We start from the raw sequence: 23,642 nt of genomic DNA, 5'->3' as shown, positions 1-23,642 counted from the left end.
GTTTTGGGTCTCTTTGTGGTTATTTTGAGCTCCTTGTGGTGTTTTTGTGTGTCCTTGTAGTCATTTTGTCTCTCTTTGTGGTCATTTTGCATCCCTTTATAGTCACTTTGCCTTTCCTTGTAAGCATTTTGCATGTCTTTGTAGACACTTTGTGTGTCTCTTTGTAGTCATTTTGCATCTTTTTGTAGTCATTTGACTTTTTTTCAATGGGAGATTTTAACAGTTACTTCAAACAGAGGTTCAGTACTTGCCCCCCTGACTCCTTGGGCCCCTGGGCCATTGAGTAATATATTCATGCTCTCACGTGGTAAACTAAGCATAATGTGCATTTCCACAGTGCTACTTCCGTCAGCGCAACAGAGACTCTGCATTTCTAAGTGGTGAGTATGACATGACTCTTGTTGTAATGGAGCAGGTGCTGTGGGAAATGAGCCTTTTCCAAATAAAGGTCTGGTTCTCTCTGCCACTGAGGTAAATAAATACTATTTTCGAATTTCTGGTGTGACAGTGGTATCAATCTTCTCGTCTAACTCTCTGCAAGAAAGCAAATGAACATATTTTCCAAAATGTCCAACTGTTCTTTTAAGACTATATGAAGGCTAAAGTGTCAGCTACAAGAGAAATTTTGAATGGCGAACACGAACACACACACGAACACACACACGAACACACACACACACGAACATACACACACACGAACACACACACACACACACGAACACACACACACACACACACACACACACACACACACACACACACACACACAGCCATTATCACAAACATTCGCACACTCCCTCCTGCATGGCGGGACATCATGAAAGCTTTTATTGTACACTCCCACTGGTCAGCAATAGACAGAGACAGAGTGAATGAGTGGGACCTGACCTTTTCAGACACTCTAAATACCTGAGGCTGGCTTATGCACGTGCGCTCACGTCCTTATTTGTGTGTGTGCGTGTGAGTCGGGGAACAAAAGTAAAGGAGAGAGAGGCGGTGAGAGTGCGGACGGAGTTTCACCAGTGGTGCAGCTATCAGCACCAATACGCATCAAGCCCAAAGCAGCCCAGTCCTGATGTCATGGATGACCTTTAGAAGATCAGACCTGCCACTTTAGTTACAGATCAGTCCAGACACACACTCGCGCACACACACCTCTAGAGCTCTTTACCAAAAAAAAACCCTCCATCCTCTATTTTTCTGCCCACATGTCCCACCTGTGAATGTGTATGTCCATATTCATGTGTACATGTCAAAGCAAAAATAGCCTGAGTATCTTTTTGACAAATAAAGTAAGCCAGTTGAAGTCTACTTTTTTTTTTTTTTATAAACAAAAGACCTGCTTTGGGGTAACTGCAAAAGAAATCAATGTTAGAACACTTAGAGCTCCTCTTCATCTGTTCTTCACACCTGTGGCAAAAGATTGTGTGGTTGATTGAAGAAAACAGTGTCAATTTATTTGCTTGTAGTTAAGAACAGTTAGGATTGCTGTCAAAAGTGGATAAACCGCACGCTGTCTTTGCCTGCTTTTAAACGCAGGTGGTATGCTCACTTTTATCCAACACACCACTTCACTCAAGCAGCTCATGACAGCTCAGCGGCTACAGATGCGCACTGCTTTGAGGTATCTTCCAGAGAGCTTTCTGTGATGCTCCTAGGAGATATAAGTAGGGTCTGTGTTGACAAGAGACTATGGTATATCTGCAACAAGTCCACCAACACTACATAGCCTATGGGGAATGAGAGAGCAAAGATGAAAAGAGGCAGAAATCAGAGGGAGGAAAAGACTTGCAACTTTTCTTCCATCCTGAAAATAGCATGTGTCGAGTGAGTGACGCAGTGGCCTTTGGGATGAGGATGCATCCCCCCCTGAGAGTGAGAGGAGACAGGGAAGGAGGTAGGGGAGGATCAGAGGAGGATATACTTGTGCTCTGCAGCCTAGCTTATTGACAGGTCATTGCCTCGGCAGGCTCAGAGTTGCACATTGTTTCATCCAAATTTAAGCTGAATCACAATCATCCTGTCAGCCTATTCTCACTTTCTCGTTTCCAAAAATCTTGTGAGGGAAACATAGCCGTGATTTTTCATTTTACCGTCGTTCTTTTTCTTCTCCGGAGCCTGAATTAGCAGAGATTGAAAATCCTGTTAGAACTGCTGCAGCCAGCAAACTCGTAAAGAGCCATGAAAGCGATAGACCTCGTTAATGATGTGAGATTGCAGTAGTATTTAATCATAATGATGAGAGATAAGGAAAAAAACAACGGTTAACTTAGGATGCACATTGCACATCTAAAAACATAATGGCAATTACAGCTACTGTTAAAAATCTACAAAGTGTTAACATGATCCCCTCTGCTGTCTTTAAGATGTTTTGAGGAAAAGATCCCTGAGGTCTTATCTGTGCACTGCAACAGAAAGCCATAATCCTATGATCTACAGTCAGCTGTATAGATTACTATTACAAGTGATCTACTGTTAGAGTCTACCGTTGTATCCCAAGGGCGAATTTATTTGGCATTGGCCACCAGTACTCATCACTTAACCAACCACAATAAAGGACGTTATCATCTAAGGACCATCTCTCTCCTGCCCCCTCCTCCCCCTCTCATTAGCATAAGCTATGCACAGCAGTGTTTACCGCATATGACATCAGCTGTGATAGCGGTGAAATTGATTGCTATTTCAAGCTCTGTAGTAGGTTCCTGTGGGTAATTTGTGTGACTTTCCAGCAGCTGATTTTGATGAAGTGGTTGCTGTCTGGACCAGGGGACGACAGCTGCAGAATGTAGAGTAGCTAACTGGTGACCTGCGAGTGATACACTGCCTTGCATATACAGTAAACTGTAGATGTGAGCCTTTATTTAATGAGGTAGCACATATAACTGTGGAAACAAACTCCTAAATGATGTGTGGAGTATCTAAGACTAATCAGTCCTGGGATTTGGTGCTGTAGTTACGGGCTTTAAAGGATGACAGTTATTGCAGTTACATCAACATATTCAGGGAAGTTAAAAGGAAATTTTCCCTCTCCACTGTCACCAAGTGTTTGCTCATGGTTGGAACTAGTGGGCTTCTCTCTATAATATTGTAAGGTGTTGACCTTACTCTGTAAAGTGCCCTAAGATAATGTGTGTTATGATTTGGCAGCACATAAATAAAACTAAAATGGAATTTAACTGGGGCCTTTCTGTGTTGTGTTTGCTGTTCTCATGACTCCAAACTCGACCCTATGAGGATAAGTGGTATGGAAAATGAATGAATTGAACTGAAACAACGACAGTGGAGGTGTGAGGAAAACATTCATTAGATAAAGAAATCTACAATATTTTATTTGAAAAGCAATGGAAGCAGTCATTCCACACCAAGCTCTAGAGCTGATTTTTTTTTTTTTTTTTTTTTTATCTAGACTCTTCAAAGTGTAGAGGAACTGATATTTAACAGTTTTCCACTTGAGCACAAGCCTGTGAATAAAAAAGAATGAGAACAGAGTTGGATTAGGGAGTGACTCTTAAATCCAGCTCAGCCAAGAGCTTTATTAAAAATTCCACATAATTGCACCTGGGAGTAGTCAGTGCTGCAGCAACTACCTTAAATATTTTATCAACTATAAAAATCAGTCAGCTGGTGTCTGGTACTCTGTGTGTTTGGGTGTGTTTCTTTGTTCACTAAACCCAAAGGACTGATCATAAAAAAACACGAGATGAACCTAAAACTCAAACTAAACTTTAATGCTTTTTTCATTTTGTGTCAGTTTTTTAGCTTATAGTACAGCTAAGGAATATTTTATAAACAGTGGTTTACATGTCAGAAGAATATACCACCACAACAAATCTCCAGGGTGTCGAGCTACACCAATAACCCTGACTACATGCAAATGAGTTGACAGCAAGTTGAAATATCAGGAAGAAAATGAAAACAAAACAAAATATACTGTAGCCACAAGAATCCATTAGTGCAGGCTCCACAACATGGTAAATTATTTTATTGTGTGAATGTAAGCTTAGTTTAACATTTTACAATACTTCCACACCTCAAGGAGAGAGTGATTCTGCAGCTGACAAGGTCCCTGATATATTGCAACCTGTCACAATGATGTTGGTGTTCTGTGTGACCCGTGGTGGTCTGACACACTTTGGTGCGTCTTACAAAGTGTTATGTGAAGCTCAGATAGTCGAGCATTAATCATTTAGGGAAATATCCCTCCCTTCCTGTGTGTCTTAGTGTCTTTGCCGAGGGTGCTGCTAGACCTCATTTATTGGAGCAACAGCAATATTTTGTTGTGCTCCAGTAAGTGAGTAAACACATAAATAAATAAATAAATAAATAAGGTAAAAATCAAGCTTGTTCTTGATGAAACAAACCCCTACTCATCTGTACCCTGGACAAGGAACAGGGTAGAGAGAGAGAACTGGCAGTGTTAAGGAGCAGGGCATGACTGGACATCTAAAACACCGGGTGTTTTCCCAATGAGTCCAGTGGCACAAAAAACTTGGTAGTCTTGACAGCTCCAGTGTGTGTCTGTGTGTGTGGCATGGTCATTAATTCATCACATACCACAAGTCCATCTGTCTTCCCCCACTAGTTGAATTTTCCTACAGTATAACTTCAAAATACTGAATGTAGTTTTGCACATAAACTGAGTCCACCTGATGAATTGTGCTGCCTTCAAGGTGCTGTGCATTACAAGGTTGGTTTTGGTTACATGTTAATAAGCACTGTGTGTCCAAAGTCACTTTTTCTGTATTAAACCAAACCACGATCTCTATCCTAACTTTCACCAAGGGCTGTGAGTCTGCTGCTGGTGGAAATGACAATGAGTGAATCAAAATAGTATAGTTTTGATGAAAAATGATCATCTCAAGTAATACTTATTGAGAGTTGGTGAGTGAAGTAAGTTTGCAAGCCTTTTACAGTACATGTGGTTTCCGTATGGTTTGCAATGCATACACAGATTGTACAAAGCAAAAGTAGAAGTACAAAGCACATAGGTCCACTTACTTAAACCTCTATCCCATCTAATTTATTGGATGAAATACTGTCTTAACATGTATTAAACATAATAAGAGTACAGTTTTGTTTTACCACTATATTTCTACTACAAACAACTAGTAGAAGTCATGAGGTGCAGCAATAAGGACATGATCCCTATCTGGCTTCCCACAGGCAAACACTATAAATTGCGGTTGATGGGCATTTGCGTTTATCCCTCTGTAATGCCCAAATTCCCGAGAAGTAGAAGTCATTACGATTAAAATTAGAAACTGCATCAGTCCCACTGAAGTTACCGTAATATAAACACAAATAAAACGTTACAGAACCAGACCCAGATTCATGTCATTCAGTTCTGTTTTTAATGTTATTCACCCCCCAAAAGGTGTGAGTGTACTCTACAATATGACTGTGATTTACATGAATGTATTAAAAAGATTATTTTTTCAGATGCTGAATTCCAGCTGCCGGATACATTACCTCAACATTTTCTAGAGCTGGAGATATAAAAACACCATACACTTGTATTCCGGTGATGTGATTTCACATGCAGGTGCATGGATTTAGCCTGATATAAAATGTGTGTTTAAATCTCTCACACACTTCACATCCCTAAGTACACTGAGGAGTGCTGCATCAGATAGTGTATGTCCCTCGATCAATCATGGGAGTGGGAAAACAGACTTGTCAGTATTGAATATGTTGGTATTTATGTGTATATATGCATGAACAGTGTATGTGTACAGTATGTGAAGATTCATGAGGGCATGCATGAGTGTGTGTGTGTGTGCGTGCGTGTGCGAGTATCCATATGCACGCATGCATGCGGCTGTGCGGGCCGCAGAGAGGGCCTAGGAGCAGGTAATTACTGCACTGTGGTGAAACATCATTATTCACTCATCTGCCCACTAGCACCATCTGTCCTGCTGAGCACCACCTCATACACAATCAGCACCACACCAAGGACAACTCCACCCACACACACACACCCACACCCACACCCACACCCACACACACACACACACACACACACACACACACACACACACACACACACACACACACACACACACACACTCCATCTCCTCGAGCACTGGCTTATAGGACACCGCTCATCACTTCACCTTTCCCTCCATCTATCCTCTATCACTCTTTATATTGTACCGTATGCTGTTTCTTCACATCTACGTATGATGCTGGGGGTTATTCCCCTGTTATTCTGTTGCCCATTAGGTAACTGAATTTGGTAATTCAGGACTGTTCTTGCAGAGTGTCATGTGTCATTCATGAAGTAAAGCTATATTTCATTTCGCAGCTTCACCTTTTGGGGTCCATTATCCCAGAGGAGATCATGAAAAGTCAGCCTGTAAATGCTTGTAAATCAGCAACGATGCATCACAGCTTGTGTTAGTGGCCTAAAAATAATTTCCTGAGGAAATATGTGGTTAAACCGATTAGGAAAAAAAAGAGGAAGCAGTGATAAAAGTAGGCAAAAGCAGCACCGTCAGTTAAGACAAAGTGGGAGCTCTGACTTCAGGAGCAAAGTGGGCAATAAGAGGAAAACCACAACTCAAACTCTGTGGGACACTCTTGCATGTATGGAAAATTTGCAGGCTGCAATTAAAACCATGAGATGACTAAATCTATCCTAATGATGCGCCTTATTATGAGTGTCCATTACTCTCCACTTGCTCCCCATGCTCTAGAGGGAAAAAAGGAACTTTAATAGCAATTTGCAGTAATGCACCAAGCCATAATTCTGACTCTGTCCGCTAGCTGCATCGATGGCCGGGTGTAATTGCCGTTTTACTCATAGCTGATGGATTAGAACATAAAGTAACAAGAGAGGAACAATCATGTCAAGTAGATGGATGGATGGGCTCATAGGAGTGAGTGAGTGTGTGTACGTACGTGTGTGTGAGGTTGGGCGGTAGATAAAGGCACGGGGCATCAAGCTGCAGAAGTGGATTGCTTCTGGGGATTTATCCCATTTCACGACTTTCCTCATCCAGTGTCATTCTGATGTAGAATAAGAAGAGCTCTCACACAGTGACACGCAGATGCACACATGCATACAAAGACACCCTTCAACATCAAAAAGAAGTCCTACCTAAAACAGATTTTATAATTTTCCAATGAATCTAGTCATTTTTCAAAGCCAGTGCGGTCAGCTAGATCAAGGCAAAGACATTTTTCTAAAGTGTGTTTCATAGGTATTCGAGTATCTCCTCTCTTCCTTTCTCAAAGCCTTGAACTAAAGGCTAGTCTGCAGCACAGCTTTTAAGTTGCTTCCCTGTCAAATAAATTTGATTACCAAGGCCTTCCTGCTTTGCTGTTTCCTCGAGGTCAGATGGGGGGAAAAAAAGCAGTGAGAGAAAAAAAGAAAAAAAAAGTCAATGCAGTCATAAAATGCCATGCATTCAAGCATCAAGGCCTCATAAGCCGCAATATTCCGCATTTTTCTGAATAGTCTAGCTGCACAAAGCATTGATAATAAGAGGCTAGTCATTCATCACTGCCACACATTATAAAACTCTGTAGCAGATAAGTGAGGAAAGACCCTGAAGCCTTAAAGAATGTCACAGTGACTCAATTATTATCTTTTTTTTTTTTTTTTTAATAAGGATTAAATATTCTGCCTTAAAATTATTCAGCACTTTATTAGATTTCATCACAGTGTGGGTCATTTCTTCTTGCAAAGTCTAACTGAACACGCTACAGGTTGTCTGGACTGACATCCAGTCTGTCGATCCCCACTATGTCCTGACGCACCCAGACGATTAATGCTGCTTTAAAATCTACGGCTAGGTAAATAAATAAGAGGCCGGGGTAAATTAAAACTCTGATGCAATTACACCACCACTTCCAGTTAACCCCCTGGCAATTAACAAGCTGTCAGCTGGGATGGATAGGAGTGCGCATGGAAGTAAGGGACTGTGTGTTTGCGAGTGCGTGCGCATGTTTATGCAAGTGTGTGCATACCCAGCTGGCTATATAACACCCCACTGCTGATGCAAACTCAATACGCTTAATTAAACTGCACAGAAACTCTATCAGCATACTGAGAAGAAGCAGCCGGGTGCCACCAACAAGTGAAAAGTGTTCTTTCTGGGAAGGTTAAAGGTCACAAAACTTAACTTTGTTGATACATGAATAAGAATTTCTGACACCAGCACTGAGAGAAATACACAACAAATTCAGAAGAAGCCTGAATGGAATAGAGAAAGAAACTATACTGAGTACAGATTCAGCCAGAGCCAAGGATGAGTTAGAATCATAGAATAGCACTGATGCTCCAGCAATAGTCTTTTGCAATACATCAAAGGCTACAGCTATTTGGCTAGAGAGAGAGGGTGAATGAGCAAAAAAAAAAAAAAAAAAAGAGTGAAATAAAGAGAGAGGGGAGATGAGTGCAGGGTCTTGGCTTGGTTTCAGACACCCTGCAGTTTGTGTGTGTGTATGCACGTGTGTGTGTGTATACACCCATCCCTGGGGCCTAGCTTTAAGGAGCCATTAAAAGCCAGATACGAGCCAGGCTGACCTCCTTGCACTCTTAACGATTTTTGATGCCAGTGGAAAAAAGCTAAACATATCATCCCCCCTCACAGCCATATTGCTATCATAGCACTTTAATGAAAAAGAATGCAGGGTACCGTCCCAGAGGTCCAAAACAGATAGAAAGGTTAGAGTCTAGAGTTTAGGGGGAATTAAAGGGAGAGAGAGGCTCACAGGACATGGATGATGACATAGGACAACACCGGTCTCCTTAGGGAAGTCCTACACAATATTTGACCTCCTCAGGCCAATGTTAAACACTGTCCAAACCAATGTCAAATGCCATTTGACACACATGGGTGTATGTACACACATTCCCACGCAATCAATCTTTACAGGCATCCACAGAGTAGCATATATCGAGCTGTCTGCAGAACGCTCTCCTGCAAGGAAGGTAGGCAAATACAAAAAGTATGCCCATCCTTTGTAATGCACAAACAGATGTGTGAAAGACACACACACACAAACACAAACACACACACACACACACACACAGACACACACACACACACACACACACACACACACACAGACACACACACACACACACACACACACAACCACACACACACAGAACCCAGTCTCCCGTCCAATCAAAGCAAAGCTAATTACTGTGTTTCCGTGGTGTTATTCCAGCGTGGAAGTAGCTCGCCTGTTGATGGCGTCTAGGCTTAAATTACTGCTTTAATTACTGATGCTAATGTTTTCCCTGCTATTAAACATTTATGCAAAGTGGCATCCGGAGATGTTCAATCCTTATCTCCATGGATCCCCAGGGGCTGAGGGGCTGGAGGGGAGTGGTGAGGAGGCCAGGGACTGAAGGGGGAAAGTGCCATCACTGCAGTTCTGCCCATGCCTCCACCATGGTTTGTTGTAAAACACCAGTGCTGGCTTTTGGCATAGGGCCCAAGTAGAGAAACACGACTTTACTGCTGCTGAAAGAAGTGTGCATCCTCGCAGGCATATATTATATATGCTCTCAGTAGTACCAAGGGATTTAGATGTACAGGGTGGGAGAGCAGAAAGGTTCTGCGGGGTGTTGGCTTCACCTGAAAGCAGCAAGACAAAGGGCACAGAGAAAATGTGAGGTGGGAGGCAGGGAAAGACAAGGCAAGAAGAGGAATGGAATATTACTTACTGTACATCATGTTGATAGAAGGGAGTCATGTGAGAGAGATTGAGGGAAAAGAAAAGAGGAGACAGGGAATAGGAGCACAGAAAGATAGTGAGAGAAGCAGAAACATAATTACAATAAGCCTACTATTAGCATAGTAAATGCTAATCAGAATTTCACAGACAGCATAACTTGGCCGTAGGTGTCCCGCAGTGATACTCTGGCTAAATCAATAACTCTGGGATTAAATTACTGTCCCCTACTGTTCACTATACTCATCCCCTTCTCTACCCTTCTCTCTGTCTCTGCATAAGAAATGCAGACAATTAATTCATCAGGGTGACTTTGTAGCTCAGTGAGAGCACCCTGGAAACTACCCATGTGGAGTACTATGGCGAGTTTGAGAAACTTGATAAATGCATGCAGACACTTCAATTCTCTGGATATCTTGACAGATAGTTTGCAACATATTCATTTCTTACTCCTTCCTCTGTAAGGAAGGTGTAAGAAAAAAAAAACACACCAAAATAAGAAGAAAAAACAACAAACACTGTGGTTGTGTTGTGAATAAAAAATGAGAATTCCCCTGGGCAAACTACTCGCAGGGATATCAGTACAAAACAGTTGACATAAACCACTATAAACGATAAATGCACTGAATTCACCAATGTCCTCACAAAATCCTCATGATCGTTTCATTTTATTTGGATCAATTTTAGAGAGAATTCACTTGTTTTTCATGTGTTTATGATGAATGTACCTCTCCGCTCTATCAAAGGGTTTACAGCAGGATGGTAATGTCAGTCAATGGCTTCGCCACTGAAATATCTGAACCAGTGTAAAGTATGCAGATTACCATGAATTGTAATACTTTGGTTTATGACCAAGAACCTGCAGAATTCCCATCAGCCTCAGCTATCTATTGCAGCAGCTTACAAAAGCTTTAGTGTTTAGTGCTAACTACTCGCTAGTTAGCATGCTGACAAGCTAAACTAAGAGTGAACATGGTAAACATAATACCTGCTGAAGTGCAATATGTTAACATTTTCATTCTGATTCTGCATGTTAGCATACTGACTTTTTAGCATTTAGCTGAAAGCGACACCTAACTACTGCCTTACAGACCACTAGGAAAGCTGGAGAAGCCGACTGTGTCTTCAAACAGAACGCAAGGCCTTATTCTGAGGCGGTGAAGTGAATGGCACAACACAGATTTGCCAAGCAGCACAAAGACTTGCAAAGCTGGAAGAGCTATTCAGGTGCCCCCTGATTCTGGGAATATAAATCCCATTCATTTTTCCCATACACAAAGTTATGTGACTCACTGTTGGAGCACTTCTATGGCCCCCGATCGGCATGAAATATCCCAGTTCAATCATCAATAAAAAAGACGTTGGAAAATATCAGGTACGAGTCGAAAGTACATTGAGGTACAAGCTTGTATACAATAAAATGTTGAGGTAGATATTAACTATAACTATAAGAAGTATCCAATCACAGAGCTCAAATTTCTAAAGACAGCTGAAGCTAAAGCTCATGGTGATTTAAACGCAATCTGAAGCTTAAATCATTTTACTTTTAAATTCTCTGTGATTTGTGGGTGAATTCAGCAACTATGCCATGATTTGTTCTTATCTGTAACAATGAATTACTTTGAATTCCCCCCGACACCTCTGACTGACCTCTTCTGCACGGCTGAGGCTCATGGGTATTTTAGTATTTAGAACTATCTGCCATGCTAAAACTATGGACAAAATGTGATTTCTCACAAACAAAATAATTAAAACTAGTAGCCATAACATAAACTCATATGGTTGTTACATTCTCTGGGAGAGTTGTTTTTTATATTTAGCATTAAGGTGTATTGTTTAAAGATAAGAACAGGGAATAACACTTCTGGAACCAGCATCCAGGCAGCAGCAGTGTTTTATTTTAACTCAATGCTTATTGAAAGTAGGGGTTACAGTCCATTACAGCATTTAACATTCACATCAATGTGAAGTTAAATTTTGCATTAACATTCAGGGTTTGTTACCTTAATTAGAAGTTTAACCCTATAATTATCAAATCATTTAAATATATCATTGGGAGTAGTGTTTTAGTCTCCTCACCACAGGGAGGGTTCACACTGAGAAACCCCTTTTATTTCTCAGTCATCCTCTCCATCACCTCCCTGAGCCTTTACTAATCTCTCTTTTGCTCAAAGAGCAGGAATCGCAGAATCTAACTGCTTGTTGTTTCTCAATTGAGAGTGCAGTTTCATTTTCTGGAACACACCTTCACAGCACTCTGTGTGTACACTTACAATGACACGTACACTAGATAGTGGCAAGATAGATAACAGAATTCCACTGTGTGTGTGTGTGTGTGTGTGTGTGTGTGTGTGTGTGTGTGTGTGTGTGTGTGTGTGTATCCACTGAAAGGCTATTTCAGACCCAACAAAAACAGAGAACTGTGTCGACAGAAAGGAAATGTCTTCTGTGTTGGACTGAAACAGAGTTTGTTTTCCATGAGCCTCAGGAAGTGCTGAGTACAGGAGAAGAAGCTTTTCTACACAGCCTAAAGCATGCATAGCCAGCATCCTACCTGCCTGTATCCATTTCTCCTTCCATAACAATGCATGTGGAGTCACACAAGCGACACGACAAGGGGAAAGCAGTCCAGTCTGGTCCAGTCCTGCCTTGCGTGGCCTGGCAGAGGGTCCACACTCTGCTCAGCTCTGCAAAGCTTGGCAAACAAACAGTGTCTTACGCTGTCTCCCTCTGTCTCACCAGTGCTGGGTCAGAATACAATGTGTTTGCAGCAGATGAAAAGAGTTAAGGTTGCATACATAAGCAAGAATTTCTGTTTTCTATAGTAGCCGTCTGTTCCTCTCAGCTGAAGGCAGTTGTAGCTACGTGTAGGTCCAGACATTTGTGTCATGTGTGGGCAGAAAGTACAGTAAATAAGTTTGTTAAGAATGGTGGTTTATCTTATTTTATATCACTACCTGCAAAGTCTGTCACTTGTATTTTCTTTATTGGATTTCACTCGAGTAGCTGTTTTTCTGCCAACCCCATAAATTACCCCCCAGGTATGATTAAATTGGATTACGCTGTGATATTACATTATGTCCTAGTGTTGTTTCATGTTGTGCCACTAAATGATTGGTGATCCTCCGCAGTCTTCAGTTAACCACTTATGAGTCTGCAAGGACAATTGGGTCCAGTCAGTTGAGACGTGGATAACTGGAAAAACAGGGAGAGAGAAAGAAATAACTTACGCCAATGGTACATGATCAGAATATTTGTGTCCCTTCCTGTCAACTGATTCTGAGTGAGCCAATGAGGCGGCTTTCTAATGAATCCATTTGCATCTGTGAAGCGAAATGCTCAAGTTTTCTTTTGTCCATGCACTTTCTTATTACTATGCACCATAGCAAACCTCAATGAATCCCAAGTCAGTGGATGCTCGAAGTAGACATATTGTGAGAATTCAAGGTTGCGTATATAGAATGAAAAGGGGGAAAATTGGGAATATCAAGTGTTTTATCCTATCTATGAGGAATATAGCGAGTTGGTGTGAAAAATAATTATTCAGCAAGGCCTCTGTGCATCAGCCTTCTCTAAATCCCTCTACTGGTACTCATTACCTCTCAGCTACTAAACATATAGAAACACACACACATACACACAACACACACACAGAAGCCCAGTGTTTGTGTTTACCATATATTTCTGAGCGCAAGGCTTTGATTTTCCCCTGTTATTCTCCGGAGTTGTGTTTTCAGTGGGAGCAGAGTCAGCCTCTCAGGAGAGCTCAAAAGTTCACCAAAGCATCCCCAAATAAAGGAGCACAAGTCTGAGAAACTGTGCAAGTACAAACAAGATAACAGACACACCATAGGTGCAAGCAAACAGAATCTAGGACCTTAATAGAGGTAATATTGCGAGAATGGGTTTTCAAATTTCAGGATAAGCATGGTTCTGTCAGAGGATAAGACTTGCATTTCTACAGATATTTCCCTCACACAATGTTCATGAAAGTGTGCCAGATCATTTTTCAGAGGGTATATTTGCTCAGTGCACCCACCCACATGGCTACACTGTATATGGAGCTATATAGCCCAGTGGAGTACTATAGATAGAGTCAAGTCTGTTATCCCCCCCCTTTCACAAGTTATGAAACTGACCTTAAGTAATGATTTCTGGTAACCCCAGGTAAATGTCACCAGGGGAATGGACTTCTTTTAGTGGCAGCTGGATCCATATCTGTGTCAAATGTCATGAAAGGCACATCTGTGCACACGTGGACCTGTATGTATGTGTGTGCGTGCATGTGTGCATGCGTGCGTGCGTGCGCTCTGTCAGACAGTGACTTCCTGCAGCCCCGAGCTGAAAGTGCATCCTCAGCAGAACCGCAAGAACGGCGTGAGAAGCCGAGTCTGCAGAATGCTCAGAGCTTACACACATATACGGGCTCAAGATTTAGAGCATTAAATAGCACACACACGCACTCAAACATACACATTCCTTCCTGTCTACTCTCTCACATACACACACATAGTGTAGAGGAGCCTGTGTTTTACACTTTCTCAGCAACATTTATCTCTGCTTTATTTCAGGTGATAAAGCCACCTGATATAACTCAAAGGGCCAGACAGTAGGACAGCATGTAAATGCAGCCATGAAAATGAAAACTGGGCTTCTGCAGAATTTCAACTGCCCCCAAAAGAATTGAGGTGTTCTGCTACCAGAAAATATATAACTGCTGCTCTTCTAAGTCAGCCCCTGCCAGCTTGGTTATGCAAAATGCATGCAAATGGGCATATTTATTGGAGGCTCTTAAAAAAAATGAGTGCTAATTGAGTATTAGCATTGTGGACAACCGTTGTTGACTCATCGTTTTGACGCTGATTATGGCAAAATGTAATGATGCATTCGTGGTTAGTGCATAACGATCAAATATTCTTCATGAGAATTGGCCCCGTGGTTCAAGGTTACTATCGCAATGTGGGTTCCTTTTAAAAATCTTAGGTGTGTTGCATCAGCGAAAAAATAAAGGTCACAGCATTTTGGTATGGACCGACATGAATAGCTCCAGTCTATTGCCATCTGCGGGCAGCTCATCAGGTTCGGGTGCGGGTGTCTCGAGGACTCAGTGTTTGTTTCCTGCAGCATATGTCACTTTGCCAACTTGAAAATGTAAAATCATGCAGCCGATGAGCTCATAAAACCCTGCTCCCACAGGTGTTCCATAAAGTTGTTGTTGCAGAGGCTGAGTGTTTTATACTGGGAGGTAACCTTCCATCAAGACACTAACAGTCCCGCTGAGATTCACAAGGACGAGGAGGTCACAAGAGGAGCCAATAAACACTGTCTTATCTTCAGGTGAATGCTCAAATAAAATCTACTTGGCTGCGTAGATTTTGTGATTTCATGAGGTCATGACCTGTGTGTTTAGACCTTTAAAAATTGGTTCATATCCCTGATTGGTTATATGGTCTTCTTTTAGACTACCCAATTATCTGAGCAGATTATCAGGGGCTTTGTAATATATCTGCCTTTCACTGTAACCTCTGACTAGAAGATTTACTAAATCAACTACTCAATCACATGATGATTATCAAACTCATTTAATGCACAGACCAAGCCGAATATGCCGTTCCCTTCCACCCTCTCACCTTGCGGCTGACCTACTGTCGACATAATGAGACAAGGATGAGGTAAGAAGACAGTTTAACATCAGGAGCTGACCCTGCCATGTTATGGTGACCACATGACATCACAGACTTCATTTAGATTAATTCACCACCATAAGTAATAGTTGCAGAGGAACGAGTTAAATGTGACATCTCACCTTAAATCCTGATTTTAATTAAGGGTTGGAGAATAGACTGGATAATGAAGAGGATCAGGTAGAAAGTTTTACCTTTTGAAAATTGAGTGATGGTAATGGATACATTCTGTTATTGTAAATTACTGTAAATGACGTTATAGATTTCTAATATATCTGCAAGCAATTCCTGTTGTCAACAAATATTTAAATTTTTTCTAAATCAGCTGCAGGTGCTATAGCTTCTAGAAAATGCTACTTTAGGTTGCTCTAATCAATTTTTATATATTACATTGGAAGTAATGTTGTCATTATGTGAAAAGATTAGAAGTTCTCATCAGCTTTAGAAAATGTTTTTGTGTCTTTCAGCACACTGTTTTGATGTTACGGTCTGATACTTGACTGTTTTGGTTCAGTCTCATTGTTCTCATAGTACCACTTTTGACCACAGCAGGCATCTGTTTTCAGGGAAAAAGCCCTATATACAAATTCTACATTACCTGCTCAGCACCAAATGGAAACCTGGTGAAGATAGTGGAGCATTTAGAAGTTAAAGAGCTAGATTATTGCCTCAGCGGTTGGTGGAGACCAACAAAGAGGTAAAAGGATAGGGAATATTTGACTTAAATTTGACTCAACATTAGTCAAACTGAAAGGTTGCTCATTGTCTGGTCAGTGTTAGCCATATGAACTTTGTAATATAGACAATGTTGTCTTTCCAGTTGTTAAACTGCCCACAGTGGCCAAAAAACATTGGGTGAATAGTGCATTTGTTGAGCACTAATACACAATTTGTGCTCTAATTCCAATTCTCAACTCAAAACGAACCTCAGTGCCCGTGTCCAAATTTTTAATAGCTTTTGGACAAGAGTGAATGAATGAACTATATCTGACTTTCATTTTTAATAGGATTTGTTGACAAACAGAAAAACATTATAGACCTTATCCTTTTAACTCACTTTTTGTCCAGTGTCATTGCAGTCAAAGTTTGGATTCAAATTTAAAAATAAAGATGTCCTTGGTTCACTTTGAGAGTGCTGCCATTAAACCACTCAATTACAAACGCTAAAGTTTTAATGTTTCTCCTTCCAATGATATGAAAATAGCCCCCCCTCCCTATAAATGGATATATGCTTAGGTAGGAGGGATCAATCTCCTTCGGGAAAATAGCCTCATATTCTTTAATTCATCTGTCAGACTAATTGTCTACCAAGACAGCCAGGAGCACAATGCATCAAATAGTGTTATTCTGGCACAACAATAGTTTGGCAAGTCCAACAGAGAAGGCAAAATGAAACTCACAATTTACATTGATAGGAATATCAATTTTGTCTCAAATGTTAAAGCTCATTTGGCAGATATTACACTTGCTGTTTTATCACTGGGTTTTAAGATGAAAAGCAAGAAGAAAAAAGGAAAATATCAGTTATCTGACATTCATTAGTTTTACAGTTAAAAGCTCATTAATATAATCTGAAGACAAATGTGTCTGTGACTAAACTACCTATACACAGTGATAAAAACTTTCCTTTTATTCTGAAACTGGCCATTACATCATGAAAACTTTCCTAAATAAGATATCTTGTTTCTCTCAATTGATGAGTCCTCCATCCAAGAGCTACTTTAGCACCTGCATTGTCCCACCAAACACACCACGCAGACAAGCACATGCATGCACACACACAAATTGCATTCAGAAAATTATATCACTTCCCTGCCGTTGTCTGAAAATTACATCTGTCCCCCACCATTCCACCAATCACTCCCTAGGTATCCTTTCTTTTTTTTTCTCTCCTCTTCCCCTCTCTTTCACCTTACCTCACTATTTTAGGCTTTTCCCTCCACTTTAACTTGGCCCTAAATTGCCAGGCTTGAATTGCCCTATGAACAGCGTGGGGTGGACAGGCCGGCAGGAGGTGTGTGTGTGAATGCGTGAGTCTCTGTGTTATCACCATCTCTTTTCATTTTCCTCTCCAAGTGGTGCTGTCAGGAGCCAAACAAGATATCACTCTCCGTCCGCCCCCCGACTGGGAGTCACAACATTTCATAGAGGAAATGGAATAAAAGAATAAAGACAAAGGTAAACAAAATGGTTGCCTTCCAGATTCTAGCCTCTATACCTCACTAATCCCATGATTCTCTTTGTTCCTTAATCCCATCAGCCACTGGGGCCCCTGTGTGGCTCTGGGTGCAGATAATGGCACCATGCCAAGTGTCTTGATGAAGTTCAGGACCTTATTAAAGGAAATCTGCATGTATGTGTGAAGGCAGGTGTTTTCACATGAAGCAAAACTGCCGTATGATCGTGGGATGACGGTGCAGAAGTTTCTAACCTTTCTCCACGTGATTCTGTAATCACACATTTCCAATTTTGCCATTATCAACAACAATAAGTTCACTTCTCAGATTGGTTTCACTCTCTATTCCTGGATATTTGGCTCAGCTCAAACAACCTGCCACTTATTTGATTCAAAATATGACAGCCTCTGACTTTTAACAGTTGTGGTGTGTTTTTTATTGCTTAAATAAACCTGCGGTCAAGGAGAGCTGTGACCATCAAGGTGCCAACGCTGTGAATCAATGTGTTTATTCCTCCGTGACACGTTGTAATAGCAGCCTCGCACGCAACAAACAGCCATATGCGTAAAAGGCACCGGTGGCTTGTGTTTTAATAACTCCATCAACTGTAAATCTAAAGCCACCTACTGCAACATTATGCTGAGAGGTGGTTCAGATACAGCGTTTCTCCAATTATAAAGCACGCCATCTTATTCAGTCTAGTGTGTCTGGGTGGGAAGCAGGGTCATAAAAGTGTGTGATTTAAGCCGAGCAGCTATCAAGGTTGTGTGAATCTCAGCTTGTAACAGCTTCCATTCAGCAACGCAGAAGGCTAAATGGGGGCACAATGATGCACAAGCTGATTCACACAGCAAGTCTTGTCTCACTTGGGAGCCAACATGGAGAGAGTGTATTTTGAGCAAACACATGTATTGTCCAATATAAATATCTCACAAAGAATATGCCTGCATTCATTGTTTTGATAAAGAATCGCATAAACTGGCAAGCTGGCCGTTTTAATGAACACAGCCTTCGACAGACGCTGTTGTAAACTATTCTCTGCTGCCCTGTTCCACAAAGTTACAAAAGCCATAGCAAGTAAAGCATGATAGGTTTGTCAAAGAGGCAGGGAGTTTGGCATGTGTATTTTAGGAACAATGGTTTTCGGGACCTCCAAGTGCCACCAGGAGGTTACAAAATCAGAAGCTCTCTAGTGCCACAAACAGCTTGAGTGGGGCAATTTCATGCTTAGAGTAAATAAAAACAGGTCTGAAATCAGCAACACCATCTACTAATGTTTCTGACTTGGCATCACGCTCGCCATTTGCAGATGAGCAAACAGTCTCCACGCACCGTTCCTAGAATAGTAAAAGCCATTGAACAAGCTCTTCTGCTCTGCTCTGTGTTTATAGGCACACAAATAGTCTGGTGCTGGAGTGATCACATAAAAGTCGGGGACATGCATTCAAATATAGAGCCCATCCCTCCTCCTGGTTCTCTTGCAAAAGTTTCAAAAGACACATGCGCGCACGTAGATACACACAATATGTGTTATCTTGTGCTCTTCTGCAGCCGTCCAAGGCAGCATCCATCTCTGTAACTCAGCATGCAGAGGTTACTTTAGGGGCAAACTGCTCATTACTCCAAGTGTTGTTAGCCAAAGTACACATGCACCAATTCATCAGCACACACCAATTTGTCAGAGCCTCTCACTTCTGCTTGTTAGCAGAGTACTTCAAGTCTAAGAGTTTGTTAACTCTACTGTGTATGCCAGCTTGCCCCAAGTGTGTAAGCATGTGTGCTGTATGTGCATGCAGCTTGTGCTTGCCTGAGTATGTGAGGGGAAACATATCAGCAATCTCTGCGTCTGTGTGGGTGCATTTTACATCCTATTGCTGGGGGACTGCAGAGGATATCCTTTATCAGACTGATTAGAGAGGAGGAGTAGAGCGATGGACGGTAGGAGGGAGAAAAGAAGGATAGGAGGGGGATGGAGCCTTCTCAGGTAAACACACCCCAGGCGCTGTTCAATCCCAACATTTAAAGACACGTGTGCTCAAAGCCGCAGTACAATTATTCACTCAAAATGCTGCTTTCAACAGGCGCTAACCCCATTTAAGAGGTCTCCTCACCCAAAGGATCCTTTTTAATAAACAGTAGCAAACAAGCGTTGACCAAAAGGCAGTAAACCACTGTTCTGTGCTTTCTCTTTTAACTACTTAATTAATCAAGCACTTTGGCTATAATGACCTGAAGTTCATTCTTCAAAGTAACTATTTAGAAGTGAAAGCCTAAAAGAGAGGAGTAGCTTGGGAAGCTTAAAGAGAGACCGAGGGATATTGTAACAAATAAACACTGCAGCTTGGTAGTCCTTTGTATAATGATGATGTGGAGTATGAAATAATGTGCTTAAGCTACCCAGGTGCTCGTGCTGATGCCGTAGCTTCAAAAATCATAATTCGTGCAAGCATCTGATAAGATGTAAAAACAATTCTTTCTTAAACTCCTTCCTTTTCATGTGAATAAATAGCATCCATTGAGACCAGACCAGAGGGAGAGTTGCCAGCCAGCTCTCATTTACATAAACACTTACTGTTCAATACACAGAGAGTGTGCAGACTAAAGTAGATTGACTCTCATGCACCCATCCTATTAAACATTTATTAAACATGGTTAAAGCAGAGATGGGGTCTCATTGTGGGAGAACAGTTAAAAAGCCATACGGGGAAACTGGAATGGACATAAAAAAAATAAATAAATAAAGACTGCAAGTCTATTTTCAAAAAGTGGAGGGAATTGAATTCTACCGACCTCTGCTTGCATCACACTTGCTGATATGTTGACAAGTAGTAAATAGCAGTAGTGCTTAGACCTCTCCATTTTCCTCTCTATTTTTTTCCTTTTATGCCCTTTGCTTGCCAAAAGCTCTCCTGTAAACCATGAAGCCGGGGCCAGAGGCCAGTCATCATCTTGTCATTATCTGATGGGAGCACCAATAACTTCCTTACTGCTTCCTTGTTGAAGTGGGGAAGGGGGGGGGGGTCAAGAAGTCGGCCTGTGTCAGAAATAGAGCTCGAGAGGTAGAGCTTGAGCTGTGGTATATTGATGGCATTGACATATGTAGCAGACTGTGATTTGAATTCGCAAATCCTCATTATAGCCTGAGACTGTCTGAAGACAGCATTATTAACATAGTGAGAGGTGCACATGCCCCCATGAATACTAAAGTCCTGCTTGCCTTCAGTGGAGGATTTGCTCCCAAATCGATTAGGAAAATATGTACTCTGCATCAGTATGAGCTTGAGAACTTGGCATTATTGAAGTTAAGTCAGTGTTTTTCACCTACTCAGCACATTAGCAAAAATGTTAAACTCAAGGTTAACATATTCATATTGGCCATCCTTTTTGTTAGTCAATGATTTATCACCTTAATTTTTTTTTGATCAGTCTATTTTGATCTCAGGCCTGTCAGAGTTCATGATATTTTACAGAAACTGATGATCTGGAAGTGACAGAATATGAGTCAACAGAGTTTTACTCATCACTGTCTGATTTAGAGAGACGTCATTATGCATGCACACGTACTCATTCACTCATACACACAAACACACACACATACACACACGCGCACACACTTGTGAGCTCCTGTTTTAGCTTGCCCTTGGACTCCTCACTGTTTGCAAACAGAGCTGCCCTGGAAGCCTCTGGCTGGCCTCTTCAATGCTAATCAGAGCTCCCACACAATGGCCTTTAATGCTGCCTGCCACAAAACACAAGAGTAGCATCCAACATTAAACCAGACAATAACCTTTCTGAAGGTTTTTTAAATGTGTGTCAATAGTGTTTTTATTTTATATTGCATAGATAAATCTTTATCCAGGGGCTAGTATGTGTGAGCCACTATTGAGTAAAGTGATTTTTTAATGACATAAATAGCCTACCATAACCCCCCAGACACATTTAAAGCAAAGGATTTTGAATATGCTGCTTATTCACTTTCTCATCAAGAGTAAGATGATGTTTCAAATCACTCTCCTGTCTGTGTGCTAAATATGAGGCTGCATAAGAGATGTGGTGAGCTTAGCTTACCACAAAACTGGAAATAAGGTGAAGCAGCTAGTTTGGCACTGTCTGACAGTAACAGTATCCACCTACCACTCTTGAATTCAAAAATAAATATATCATATGTTATTTATTTAATTAGTTAGCTTTAGGGGTGCTGGTTGGCATATTCTGTCGCCCTTGCTAAAAGCCAGGCTAAGGCAGCTAAGCTTGACTCAGTCCATGATGATTACCACGTACTAGAGTCTCTTAAATTCTCAAATTAACATGTTACATCTTGTATGGTTCTGTGAACGATTACGACCGCCACGAAACGTCGCAGTAGACCACCAGCATCTCAGACCAAAACAAATGCTTCCTCAGCCACAGCTCCCCCTCCCTCCCTTCACGTTCTCAATCAGCAAAGTGTAATGAAGCCCAGTGACTGCCGCCACTAAACACACAATAAGCAGCACAACTGAATACATTTACCAACAAAAAAACAATCTAGCCACAACCATTAGCCCGCGCTAGCACTGCCGTGATACGCTCCACAGCAATGCTGACAGTTAGCCAGCTAGCGATAGCAACATTTACCAAACAAAATCATGGGTTCAACATGGGTGACAGCAAGTTAGCTAACCTTGACCTGCCCTCTGTAGCCGGTCACTAATGAAAACAAAATGTAGCCATCAAGTTACTTACATGTTGAGGAGAAGAAAAGCCAGTTGTGAGTCAAGCTGAAGTCCTTTAGCAGCTCCTAAGATCTCCATCTTGGTGACGCCAGACCAGTATTTGGCTCCAGTGACTGAGATTTTTTGAGGTCCAGCAGCTGACTGGGATTTGAGCAGGTGTCCACATGGCTAGTCCGCCTGTGCTCTGGTCTTTTCTAGTTCTTTTAAGAGGAAAACGTGCTTTCTTCAGTGAAGGCCATTCTGGAAAATGGCTTTCACCTAAACATGGCTTACTGCACCTTGCCATCTCACCTGTGGGCGGTCCCTGTGTGTTTATAAATGTGGGCGTTTGGCAGGGAGGGATTCACATGCACTAACATGCGCACATGCACGCACTAATATGCACGAGCTGCCAGACCTAATACCAAAACAACACACATATACATAGGAGGGGTGTGACTTCATTCTCTTCTCAGGATGCCATTACTTCACCATATCTTTGCATAAAATAGTTGTTTGCTGCTATATTAATGTTAAAATCCAGTTTGCAGAATCTTTGATAAGTGAGCTTTAGATGTGCTGGTGGTTGGGAGTTTTTATTATGTTTGGACACAGCCAAACTAGCTGTTTTCCCGTTTCCAGTCTCTATGCTAACCTAAGCTAACTGTCTGCTGACTGTACCCTTCTATTTACTGGACAGACTTAAGTGTGGTACTGATCTCCTCATCTAACTCTCAGCAAGAGAGGCAGGCAATAATATTTCCAAGGTTTCTCCTACAACCTAATGTAACATTATGCTGAGATTCTTCCTTGGCAGTGGTGCCATTACTTAACCTAAGAAATAGAAAATTGTGATTTTTTGTGTCAGTTCCTTGAAACTGATGAGAAATGTTTCTCTCTACTCTCACCATTTTACCCAATGAAAACCATACTGAAAGAAACTGACATTGATTTCTGAATTGATTCCTGTCTATAAAGCAACCATGGTTCTCGTGGTTTCTCGACTGCAAACTCTCACTGTCTCGCTGTTACACATGTATAAAACAGCTGGATGCAACAAGTCCAGGCAGGTGCTCTAGAGACTGTCAAAAGTCATCACCCGGAAATATAGGAAATTTCTAACTGAGGCAACAGACTGAGAGAAATTGGTAGAATATAAGGGGAACGTTACGATACCTCATCAAATACCTCACAGACTGATTGTGTGCAGCAGTGGAAGACAATCCAAGGATATAATTTCCCTTTTTTTGTGTGTGTGTGTTTCTGAGTGTGAGTGAGTCACTGTTTGCAAATGTGCAAGCTTGTAGGTCTCTGTATGATCTCTTGCCCTCTGGGCTGTAATTAATTAGAGTTGCAACAAGGCCTGATTAGGATTCCTCTGTGATTCACAACCTCAG

The 23,642-nt window shown here is 41.5% G+C and overlaps 1 long non-coding RNA gene across 1 annotated transcript in view; it reads right to left on the bottom strand.

The window, feature by feature from the left end:
• LOC130173210 (uncharacterized) overlaps positions 1-22,534 on the bottom strand; it is a 115,840-nt gene extending 93,306 nt beyond the window's left edge. The window contains exon 1 of the long non-coding RNA XR_008828380.1: positions 22,277-22,534. This is a non-coding gene — a long non-coding RNA (uncharacterized LOC130173210). The remainder of the gene's footprint in view (positions 1-22,276) is intronic.
• Positions 22,535-23,642: the final 1,108 nt, after the last annotated feature.

This window comes from Seriola aureovittata, chromosome 8 (assembly GCF_021018895.1).
Source record: "Seriola aureovittata isolate HTS-2021-v1 ecotype China chromosome 8, ASM2101889v1, whole genome shotgun sequence".
NCBI lineage: Eukaryota > Metazoa > Chordata > Actinopteri > Carangiformes > Carangidae > Seriola > Seriola aureovittata.
Note: the sequence above shows the minus strand (reverse complement) of the source record. Positions and strands in the feature narration are given on the sequence as shown.